At 37.1% G+C, this 11,588-nt stretch overlaps 2 pseudogenes; one reads left to right on the forward strand and one right to left on the reverse strand.

Moving 5' to 3' along the window:
- The first annotated feature begins 390 nt into the window (after positions 1-390).
- On the forward strand, positions 391-1,888 carry LOC129644408 (olfactory receptor 5M9-like; annotated as a pseudogene).
- A 7,563-nt stretch (positions 1,889-9,451) lies between these two features.
- On the reverse strand, positions 9,452-10,577 carry LOC129644409 (olfactory receptor 8U3-like; annotated as a pseudogene).
- Positions 10,578-11,588: the final 1,011 nt, after the last annotated feature.

Genomic DNA, 11,588 nt, shown 5'->3' on the forward strand with positions numbered 1-11,588 from the left:
GTATGTCAATGACTAGATTGTAAGACCAAGGTTTAAAATAATCATCCCACAAAATTGAATAGATAAGAAGATATCTTCTGGACTTCCTTGGTGGCTCAGTGGATAAGAATACACCTACCAATGTAGGGGACATAAGTTCGACCCCTGGTTGTAGGAGGATTCCACATGCCATGGAGTAACTAAGTCCAAGTGTCACAACTATTGAGCCTGCACTCTAGAACCTGTGAGCCACAACTATTTAAGCCTGCTCACTTAGAGTCAGTGCTCCACAACAAGATAAGCCACTGCAGTGAGAAGCCCACACACCCTAACCAAGAGGCGCCCAAGCGCAGCCAAAAATAAATAAACAAATACATTTTTCAAAAAGGATATCTTCCAAGTCATAGGGAAATGAGTAAGTTAAAATTACATGTGCATTTGTATTAATATTGACCATGAGAGGCAACCATCATATACAAAAATAGTATTCAATGGAATTTCAATGATTCACTCTTATCAATTCCCTGTTCAGCACAAAGTGGTTGTCTGACCTTAATGAATATTTACATTTATATTCTCAAGTCATTTTCTGTAATACAATATGTTGAAATGGATTTGGTCATTCTCTGATGACTCTCAATCTAGCTTTACTTCTATTAGCACACTATGATGTTAGTATCATTGTAATAATTTGGAAAAAAATGTGTCTAATACTAGTAGTATATGAATGTAATTGTCTGTTTTAGAGTTAAGAAACTAATAAATATTGTAATAATTACCTCTAAGGCCTATTAAAAGAAATAAATATGACTATATACTCATATTAGACTTTGTGCAAAGTCTACATTGATTTTTATATTATTTGAACTAGAATACTGATAAACATGACTCAAAATTTTCAAGAATAAAATAAATCCATTCATTTCTTTTAATTTGTCCATAGGCAATTCAGATTGGGTCTAAGTGAAGGCACTGCCAAATTTCACAGATGTGACAGAATTTGTTCTTCTAGGGTTGACCAGTCATCAGGAGCTTAAAGTTCTCTTTTTTTGTTGTGTTTCTAGTAGTTTACATGATCACTCTGTTGGGAACATTGGTATGATTATTTTGATCAACATCGGCCTCCAGCTTCAGAGTCCCATGTACTTTTTCATGAGTCATTTGTCTTTTGTGGATGTGTAGTTCTCTTCCAATGTCACTCCAAAGATGCTGGAAAACTTACTATCAGACACAAAAACCACTCCCTCTGTGGGGTGTTTGGTACAGTGTTACTTCTTCATAGCCCTTGTCCACATGGAAGTATCTTGGCTGTGATGGCCTTTGATCACTACATGGCCATCTGCAACCCTCTGCTTTATGGCAGTAAAATGTCCAGGACTGTCTGTGCTCGTCTCATCTCTTAGGCTAACAGAGAACATCTATGGGTTCTCTGTTAACCTCATCTGTACCCTGTGAACATATGGCCTGTACTTCTGTGCAAACTTTGAAATCAATCACTTCTATTGTGCAGACCCTCCTCTTATCAAGACTGCCTGTAGAGGGGTCCACATTAAAGAATACACCATGATTATTATTGCTGGGATTAATTTCACATATTCCCTCTCAGTGGTTCTTATTTCCTATACACTCATTGTAGTGGCTGTGCTGCACATGCGCTCTGCCGATGGCAGGAGGAAGGCATTCTCCACGTGCGGGTCCCACCTGACAGCTGTTACCATGTTTTATGGGACTTTCATCTTCATGTATCTCAGGAGGCCCACTGAAGAGTCTGTGGAACAGGGGAAGATGGTGGCTGTGTTTTACACCACAGTGATTCCCATGTTGAATCCCATGATCTTACAGTTTGAGGATCAAAGATGTGAAAGAGGCGATCAACAAAGCAAACGTCAAGGCAAACTTGAGGCAGTGAACCTGCAGTACATAATTCCATGTATGCCACTTCCTGTTATAAATGTCCAGGCATATAAATTCCCTCTTTAAAATAGACTGTGTACAGGCAACACTGAACTATAGGAAGAGGTCCAGTCTAACGCAGTGATGGTTTTCCCTATGAATGGACTCTCACGACTAAGCCTCCTTTACCTACATATGCAAAAATACTAACCCTGACCTATTATTGTTAGTCCCAGTGTATGTAAAATAATGCTAAGTGTAGTCATCGGATAACTCATAAATGCATTTGGATAAGCACATGCTAATTTGGAGGTATCTTTGTAAGAATTGAATATGATTTCTTAGGATATTTTGTATATACAACTGCTCTTCACTTGTTATAAGTAATATATAATTTCATGAGAAAAAATTAGGACTTCATCACTTTTCTATGAATATAACAGTTGGTGGATCCTCACTTACCAAAAAAGCTTCCAATAACATTCATACATGCATGGGTTTTTGAAAACAAATATGTATTCAGAATCTTCAACTAGTGTCATGAATCAATCATAAGGTTAATTCTCAGTATGTATTGCTGTATAATTAACATTATTTGTGTTTCAAGCAATCTGTTGACTCACCGTAATTCTGTTTGGTTTGGATTTTAGCTAGTTGTTTTTCTCTTTATTAATTTAAATAGGTGAAACTTTTTTACTAAAGCCTATCATGTCCTTCTCATAGTTTAAAAAGATGAAACAATATGGATTTTTGTCATTTAAAATCTAACTTCTGATCAGAAGAATGTCCTGTTAAACATTTGATTGCTATGATGAAGCTATTGTTTGATTCCAAATTCTTGTCACTAACATTACATTCTTAGGTCTGTGTTTAGCTACTTAAATCAAGCTTTTATTTATTTATTTATTTATTTTATTTATTTTTTTTTCAGGGCATTTGCCCTCAAATGTTTATTTATTTATTTATTTTTAATTTTATTTTATTTTTAAACTTTACATAATTGTATTAAGATTTAAAAACTATAGTGGATCAACCAGATAAGAGTCTCTGTAAAACCGAATGCCATTGCACTAGACATGTATTAAAAGGTGATCAGCACAGCTGAAACTAGTATCCATTGGGGTCTGATTACAAGCTTACTCTTCAATTTATGTTGATTGGTGTCCACTTAATCTACCTTCATTCTTAATATAAGTGGAATACATTTTTTGTCCTTGACTCTTGCTAATAAGACCAGCATAAAAGCAACACAGAAACATAAGTAATTTCTCATGAATGAGTTTATTCTTGTTTAAGGGCTAATTCAATTAAAAGGGGTGTACAATTGTGTAGAAAGACTCTGAGAAGTAACATTTACTTGTGATAATATCACTGGAAAGATGGATTCATTTAAGCACAGAAAGTATTGTTACTCAGGCTAATTTACTAATTGCCCATAAGCCACATTCCCTCAGATTGGTTCTGAGAAAAAGCAGATGGTGAGAAGAGAGTTGTTTTTCATAACGTTAGGTTCTGAGAAGGTAGAAAGAGTACCATTTGATTAGTATTGGAAACTACATTAACAAAGTTTTTTTTGTTTTGTTTTGTTTTTATGTTTTCAAATTACCCAAGTTTGCTTCTAACAAGTTGGTGTCAAGTATGAAATTATAGGCTCTTCAAGAAACAATCGTACTGACAGAGATCATTATAACTTAACCCTTTAGGATCACATTTTCTGTGATCCGTATGGCAGACATATTCCTCAGAGTCCACTTTTTTATATTTTATTTTATAAGTAAAATATTTGTCATCCAGCTGTTAACCACCGTTCCCATTGTCTCTTGTCAGTGGGCTCCATAATGTTGTCAAGTCTTGGCAATGAGCCATCAGTAGAAACTAATGCCTAAAACCTCAAGATCACCTTCTCTATGTTAAAGCCATTAGATACAGACTTTTTTCTCTTCCTTCCCACTTGAAAATGTTGCCACTTAAATGGTCACTTTTTAGACAAAGATGGAAACCACATATTGAGGGTCTAATTGCCTTTCCCAAACCCCTTAACTCATACTGCTGCCTGAGAAAGGAATAAATTACTTTATTAAGTCACTGCATCTTGGGAGTTCACTTAGATCTAGTGCTGTGTTTGCTCTTACAATGCTTTTCATAAACATATCCTTGGCACTTCACCTCTGCATCTTACCACTCACTAGGACGATTTTTACCTGAGAATAATCAAGTCTCTTCAGAAACTATTCTGATGTTGAGAGAAGGGCATATTGTCTTCTGTCTTAACCAGAAGGAGAAAAACTCAAGCTTCTGATCTATATTAGATATTAGGTTATATATCCCTTTGTCCTAACTACTTGATGAGTCTTTGGGCTTGTTATGACATTTAAGACTCCAGTTGTCACATTAACTGGTTTTGGATCCCTTTTGAACCATCATCTAGGCCATTTCACTAGCCTTTTTAGGTATTTACAAGTCTCTTTCTTAAGCTTAGGAAATCTCAGCTATTTTTTTTTTCAGCACTGTGCTTGCAGATGTAGATAAGGTGTGTTTTCACCAGATATTTGAGCCAGCACATCTTTAACTGTCCTTACTTATTAGTGGGGCTTCCCCAATGGCTCAGCAGAAAAGAATTATCTGCAAGGCAAGAGACATGGTTTCAATCCCTGGGGGAACATCCCCTGGAGAAGGAAATGGCAACCTACTCCAGTATTCTTGCCTGGAAACTCCATGGACAGAGGAGCCTGGTGGGTTACAGTCCATAGGGTCACCCAGAGTCGAACACAACTGAGCATTCACACTCTTACAAGCAATTATTATGAATGAAAATTTTCCCCAAGAGATGTGTTAAGTTCCTAACCTGAAGAACTTCAGAGTTTGGTTATAGGGTCATTGGGTTATAGGGTTATTATTTGGATATAGGGTAGTTGAAGGTGCAATCGTTAATATGAAGTCATACTGAAGTAAGGTGGACTGTTAATCCAGTGTGAGTGATGTCCTTAAAAGAATGAAGAAATTTGGACACAGATGTAGAGGGAAGATGATCATGAGAATACAGCAGAGACTGGAAAGATGCTTACCAGACAAGGAATGTCTAGGACCACAAGCAGCTGGAAAAAGCAAGGAAGGAGCCTCCCCTAGAGCTTCATAGAGAGCCTGGTTCCACCAATACCTTGACTTCAGACTTGTAGGCTCCAGAAATGTGAGAAAATAAATTTTTACTGTTCTAAGTTAATGAGTGTGTGGTACTTTGTTAATGCAGACTGATGAAACTAATACATTTCTTTACAGTATTGTTTCAGTGTTAGAACTTTGGTTTTACTTTAGTCTTTTTTAGTCTCCCAGGCTATTATCTTTTCTGCTCTAGGAGCTCTTCAAATGTATCTGAAGTTTCCTTGGTAAATGTGTGGTTTTGCAACAACCTCCCGTGAATCCAGTGTGCTACCCAGAAGGGGCACCAGGTTCCTTTTGAAAGATTCACTAACTTTTAAACCCTTCTCACATTGCCAATCTCAGGTTCAGCCCTTACCCTGTAGTTTACTATATAAGCTCGCTGGTGTGTTTTTAACTATTTAAATTATACTTTCGGGATTATTAAAAAAAATAGCAACAACAAAGATGTTTTCCTTTCTTGAGTTTTATCTTTGGCAATTGACACTCATGATTTCCAAGATTAATTTCTCTGCAACTGTGCTCCCTGATCCCAAAAGAAGTTGATTTAAGAACTTGAAAATCAGGATTGTAATTCATTGCTTCTGTTCAGAATTTGTACAATTTTCATCCACCTAGAATACCTTGTTTCTGCTTTAATAATGGTGTTGAGGTTAGTTGAGGCATATATTAAAATAAAATTTAATATAAATAATTTAACATGACAATATTGATGTCTTCACATAAATCTGAAATCTAATTTAACAATGAAATGTTTACTAAGATAACTTGGATAAAATAAGCTAAAATGTTTCTGAATAACTTATACAATCAATTTTTTGCCAGTATTTCCCGAAATAGCAGACTATTCAGCATATTCAGGAATGTTTTTAATTTTGCCCTATAAGAATAGCTCACAATATCACCCACATGGTAGACACCAAATATTTGAATCTGAATTTTAAAAAAATAAATAAATACATTCCAGCTGATGGTTTAAGTGGGTCTTAGATTGCATCACTTTACAACCACCCCAACATAGAACTATATTCCTGACATCTGACAGCAACCACGTTTATAACTTGGTTTTAAACTACCACTTCTTGTCAACCCATTGTAATTTCCTCAAATCCCTAAAATATAAAAGGATCTTAAGCTTTGCTGAGGGAATATAGAGGCATGTCTGCATTTCTGTTTTGATACAGAAAAAGAGAGTACGATTTTTCAAATGCTGAGCCTGATTTCCAGATTTGCAAGACGAAAATTGACATCTTTTCAAACAACATGAGAACCATGGAATTACAGAGAGTGACTGACAGTGAATCTAGTGGGAGTCAGAAACAGAGAGGAATGATTTTTAGCAGACGGGGTACACTTGAGAAACAGCTACTGCATGGAATGACATGGGGATGGACAAGAAATTTACTTTACCATCTCCCTTTTTCTGTCTCCACAATGTATAAAATAGATTTTTTAAAGCAGTGGCTAAATCTTATTATCAGTTAAATAGGAACTATCCAGGTCAAAACCATCAAATGTCACATATACAAATAGTAGCAATTTGTTAAAAATGTGCATTGTAATCTTTTAAACCTTTTATCTTACTTATCAGTTCAGTTCAGTGCAGTTCACTCAGTCGTGTTTGACTCTTGGCGACCTCATGAATCGCAGCACGCCAGGCCTCCCTGCCCATCACCAACTCCCAGAGTTCACTCAGACTCATGCCCATCGAGTCAGTGATGTCATCCAGCCATCTCATCCTCTGTCGTCCCCTTCTCCTCCTGCTCCCAATCCCTCCCAGCATCAGAGTCTTTTTCAATGAGTCAACTCTTTGCATGAGGTGGCCAAACTACTGGAGTTTCAGCTTCAGCATCATTCCTTCCAAAAAAATCCCAGGGCTGATCTCCTTTAGAATGGACTGATTGGATCTCCTTGCAGTCCAGGGGACTCTCAAGAGTCTTCTCCAACACCACAGTTCAAAAGCATCAATTCTTTGGTGCTCAGCTTTCTTCACAGTCCAACTCTCATATCCATACATGACCACTGGAAAAACCATAGCCTTGACTAGATGGACCATTGTTGGCAAAGTAATGTCTCTGCTTTTCAATATGCTATCTAGGTTGGTCATAGCTTTTCTTCCAAGAAGTAAGTGTCTTTTAATTTCATGGCTGCAGTCACCATCTGCAGTGATTTTGGAGCCCCCCCAAAATAAAGTCTGACACTGTTGCCACTGTTTCCCCATCTATTTCCCATGAAGTGATGGGACCAAATGCCATGTTCATTTTCTGAATGTTGAGCTTTAAGCCAACTTTTTCACTCTCCTCTTTCATCTTTATCAAGAGACTTTTTAGTTCCTCTTCACTTTCTGCCATAAAGGTGGTGTCATCTGTATATCTGAGGTTATTGATATTTCTGCTGGCAATCTTGATTCCAGCTTGTGCTTCTTCCAGCCCAGCATTTCTCATGATGTACTCTGCATATAAGTTAAATAAACAGAGTGACAATATACAGCCTTGATGTACTCTTTTTCCTATTTGGAACCAGTCTGTTGTTCCATGTCCATTTCTAACTGTTGCTTCCTGACCTGCACACAAATTGCTTAAGAGGCAAGTCAGGTGGTCTGGTATTCCTATCTCTTTCAGAATTTTCCACAGTTGATTGTGATCCACACAGTCAAAGGCTTTGTCATAGTCAATAAAGCCGAAATAGATGTTTTTCTAGAACTCTCTTGCTTTTTTAATTATCCAGCAGATGTTGGCAATTTGGTCTCTGGTTCCTCTACCTTTTCTAAAACCAGCTTGAACATCAGGAAGTTCATGGTTCACATATTGCTGAAGCCTGACTGTATTATATGAAAAATAGAATGCATGTGCAAAGTCATTTTGCTCATATAAAAATGGTAAAAATAAAATTAACCTATCAAAGATAATAAAAACAACATATCTGCATGAGGCATAGTTCCAAGACAGTTAGTGTTACAAGTTGCATTCTAATGTTTATTAGAGACAGGAAATAACATTTTTCAAAGGCTTTCCTCAAGGCATTTTTTTTTTTGTTCTTCAATTTTATTTTATTTTTAAACTTTACATAATTGTATTAGTTTTGGCAAATATCAAAATGAATCCACCACAGGTATACATGTGTTCCCCATCCTGAACCCTCCACCCTCCTCCCTCCCCATTCCATCCCTCTGGGTCATCCCAGTGCACCAGCCCCAAGCATCCAGTATCGTGCATCGAACCTGGACTGGCAACTCGTTTCATACATGATATTTTACATGTTTCAATGCCATTCTCCCAAATCTTCCCACCCTCTCCCTCTCCCACAGAGTCCATAAGACTGTTCTATACATCAGTGTCTCTTTTGCTGTCTCGTACACAGGATTATTGTTACCATCTTTCTAAATTCCATATATATGTGTTAGTATACTGTATTGGTGTTTTTCTTTCTGGCTTACTTCACTCTGTATAATATGCTCAAGTTTCATCCACCTCATTAGAACTGATTCAAATGTATTCTTTTTAATGGCTGAGTAATACTCCATTGTGTATATGTACCACAGCTTTCTTATCCATTCATCTGCTGATGGACATCTAGGTTGCTTCCATGTCCTGGCTATTATAAACAGTGCTACGATGAACATTGGGGTACACGTGTCTCTTTCCCTTCTGGTTTCCTCAGTGTGTATGCCCAGCAGTGGGATTGCTGGATCATAAGGCAGTTCTATTTCCAGTTTTTTAAGGAATCTCCACACTGTTCTCCATAGTGGCTGTACTAGTTTGCATTCCCACCAACAGTGTAAGAGGGTTCCCTTTTCTCCACACCCTCTCCAGCATTTATTACTTGTAGACTTTTGGATCGCAGCCATTCTGACTGGTGTGAAATGGTACCTCATAGTGGTTTTGACTTGCATTTCTCTGATAATGAGTGATGTTGAGCATCTTTTCATGTGTTTGTTAGCCATCTGTATGTCTTCTTTGGAGAAATGTCTATTTAGTTCTTTGGCCCATTTTTTGATTGGGTCATTTATTTTTCTGGAGTTGAGCTGTAGGAGTTGCTTGTATATTCTCGAGATTAGTTGTTTGTCAGTTGCTTCATTTGCTATTATCTTCTCCCATTCTGAAGGCTGTCTTTTCACCTTGCTAATAGTTTCCTTTGATGTGCAGAAGCTTTTAAGGTTAATTAGGTTCCATTTGTTTATTTTTGCTTTTATTTCCAATATTCTGGGAGGTGGGTCATAGAGGATCCTGCTGTGATGTATGTCAGAGAGTGTTTTGCCTATGTTCTCCTCTAGGAGTTTTATAGTTTCTGGTCTTACATTTAGATATTTAATCCATTTTAAGTTTATTTTTGTGTATGGTGTTAGAAAGTGTTCTAGTTTCATTCTTTTACAAGTGGTTGACCAGATTTCCCAGCACCACTTGTTAAAGAGATTGTCTTTAATCTATTGTATATTCTTGTCCTCAAGGCATTTTTTACCTCTTGATTTCCTCAGGCTGTAGATCATGGGATTCAACATAGGAATGACTATTTTGTAGAAGACAGAGGCCATTTTGTCTGTGTCAAGGGAATGGTTTGATTTGGGCTGCAGATACATGAAGATCAGAGTCCTGTAGAATATAGTGACAGCAATCAGATGAGAACCACAGGTTGAGAATGCTTTGTGCCTCCCCTCTTCAGATTGGATTCTCAGGATGGTAGCCACAATGTATAAGTAAGAAATAGGGACCGTGGTCAAAGAGCTGATCATGTTGAATTCAGCGAACATGAAAATCAAGATCTCTTTGAGGCTGGTGTCTGAGCAGGCAAAGGCCATCAAAGGGACATCATCACAATAGAAGTGATTAATAACATTGGGGCCATAGTAGATTAATCAAAAAGTAACAACTGTGTGGAGGAAAGCAACAGAAAAGCTGTATAAGTAAGGGCTTGCTACCAGTTGCATGCACACCTTTTGGGACATGATCATCAAGTACAAAAGAGGATTGCAGATGGCCACATAGCAGTCATAAGCCATTACTGCAACAAGGAACATCTCCAAAATCAAGAAGTTCAGGAGAAAGCCCAGCTGTGCACACATTCATAGAAAGATATTGACCTGTGCTTGGTCATGAGGGTCTTCAGGAACTTTGGGACTATTGATGAGGAGTAACAAAAGTCTACAAAGGCCAGATTACTGAGAAAAAAGTACATGGGTGTGTGAAAGTGAGGATCCAACTGGATTAAAGAAATCGTGCCAATGTTTCCCATCAGGGTTAGAGAATATACCACTAAAATGAGAAGAAAGAGAAGGATTTCAATCTCTCTTTGGACTGAAAAACCCTAAAGAATGAATTCCATCACCCTGGTAATATTCTCTTCAATCATTTGTTCTAGTCTCTGAACTGCTGAAAAGAGACACGTTAAAGACAGATAAATTATCAGGAGTAAGGAATTGTCATCAGATGCCAAAACGTGTGTTTAAACTTGAGAAATTATTACTCATTGAAACAGAATAAGTGAAGTCGCTCAGTTTTGTCTGACCCTTTGAGACCCCATGGACTGTAGCCTACCAGGCTTCTCCATCTATGGGATTTTCCAGGCAAAAGTACTGGAGTGGGTTGCCATTTCCTTCTCCAGGGGATCTTCCTGATCCAGGGATTGAACCCAGGTCTCCCACATTGCAGGCAGACATTTTACCACGTGAGCCACCAGGGAAGTTCCCCAGAAGTTCTGAAGCAGAATATCAGAACAAATAAATATATCCCCTCTCAAATTCTCCTGTTTGACTATTTATAATTTTCTGAAGCCAAAAATTGAGGTTTAATAAAAATAATGTTTATAAAGATATGTAATATTTTAGGTTTAGATTATTTTAGTTATATTAAATAATAGAGAGAATGAAGATATTTTTATATCCTGCTCCCATATTTACTTCTCAGTGGAGTAAAACTTTAATATATAACATTTTATCTGTTTTAATAGACATTTATTTTAACAAATGTACATTATGCTAAATATAATACAAAGCTAAACAGGATATTCAATGGATAGAAAAGTGGAAGAAATTAAATATTTCTATTTGTCAACTAGGCAAATTTTGGATTCATATGTAATTTATTCATTTTCAAATACTACTTTCTAAAAGTGAAAAAGTATACTTGTAGTTAGAGTTAGAATACACATATGTTAAAAAGTAGAGTTCTTTATAATCATTTACTCAATGGACATGAGTTTGAGCAATCTCTGGGGGACAGTGAAGGACAGGGAAGGCTGGCATGCTGCAGCCCATGGGGTCACAAAGAGCCAGACAAGACTGAATGAGTGAACAGCAAGAAATAGTTTTACATTAATTATTTTCAACACATAATCAGAAATACTTTCTAAATTATTGGGCAAATTTTTAGTGTAGCAATAGCAAGCACACTTGCTTGTAAATGGTAGCCATCTCTTTGACAAGAGAAATAGCAATTATGTGGAAATGGTACTCCTATCATGATATTCAACTTGCATGATGTGGTTTTTGAGAATTATATGCCTCTTTCCACTTCTGAGGCTAAGGAAGATAACTGCTGCTGCTGCTGCTAAGTCGCTTCAGTTGT

Source organism: Bubalus kerabau, chromosome 2 (assembly GCF_029407905.1).
Source record: "Bubalus kerabau isolate K-KA32 ecotype Philippines breed swamp buffalo chromosome 2, PCC_UOA_SB_1v2, whole genome shotgun sequence".
NCBI classification, from domain to species: Eukaryota; Metazoa; Chordata; class Mammalia; order Artiodactyla; family Bovidae; genus Bubalus; species Bubalus kerabau.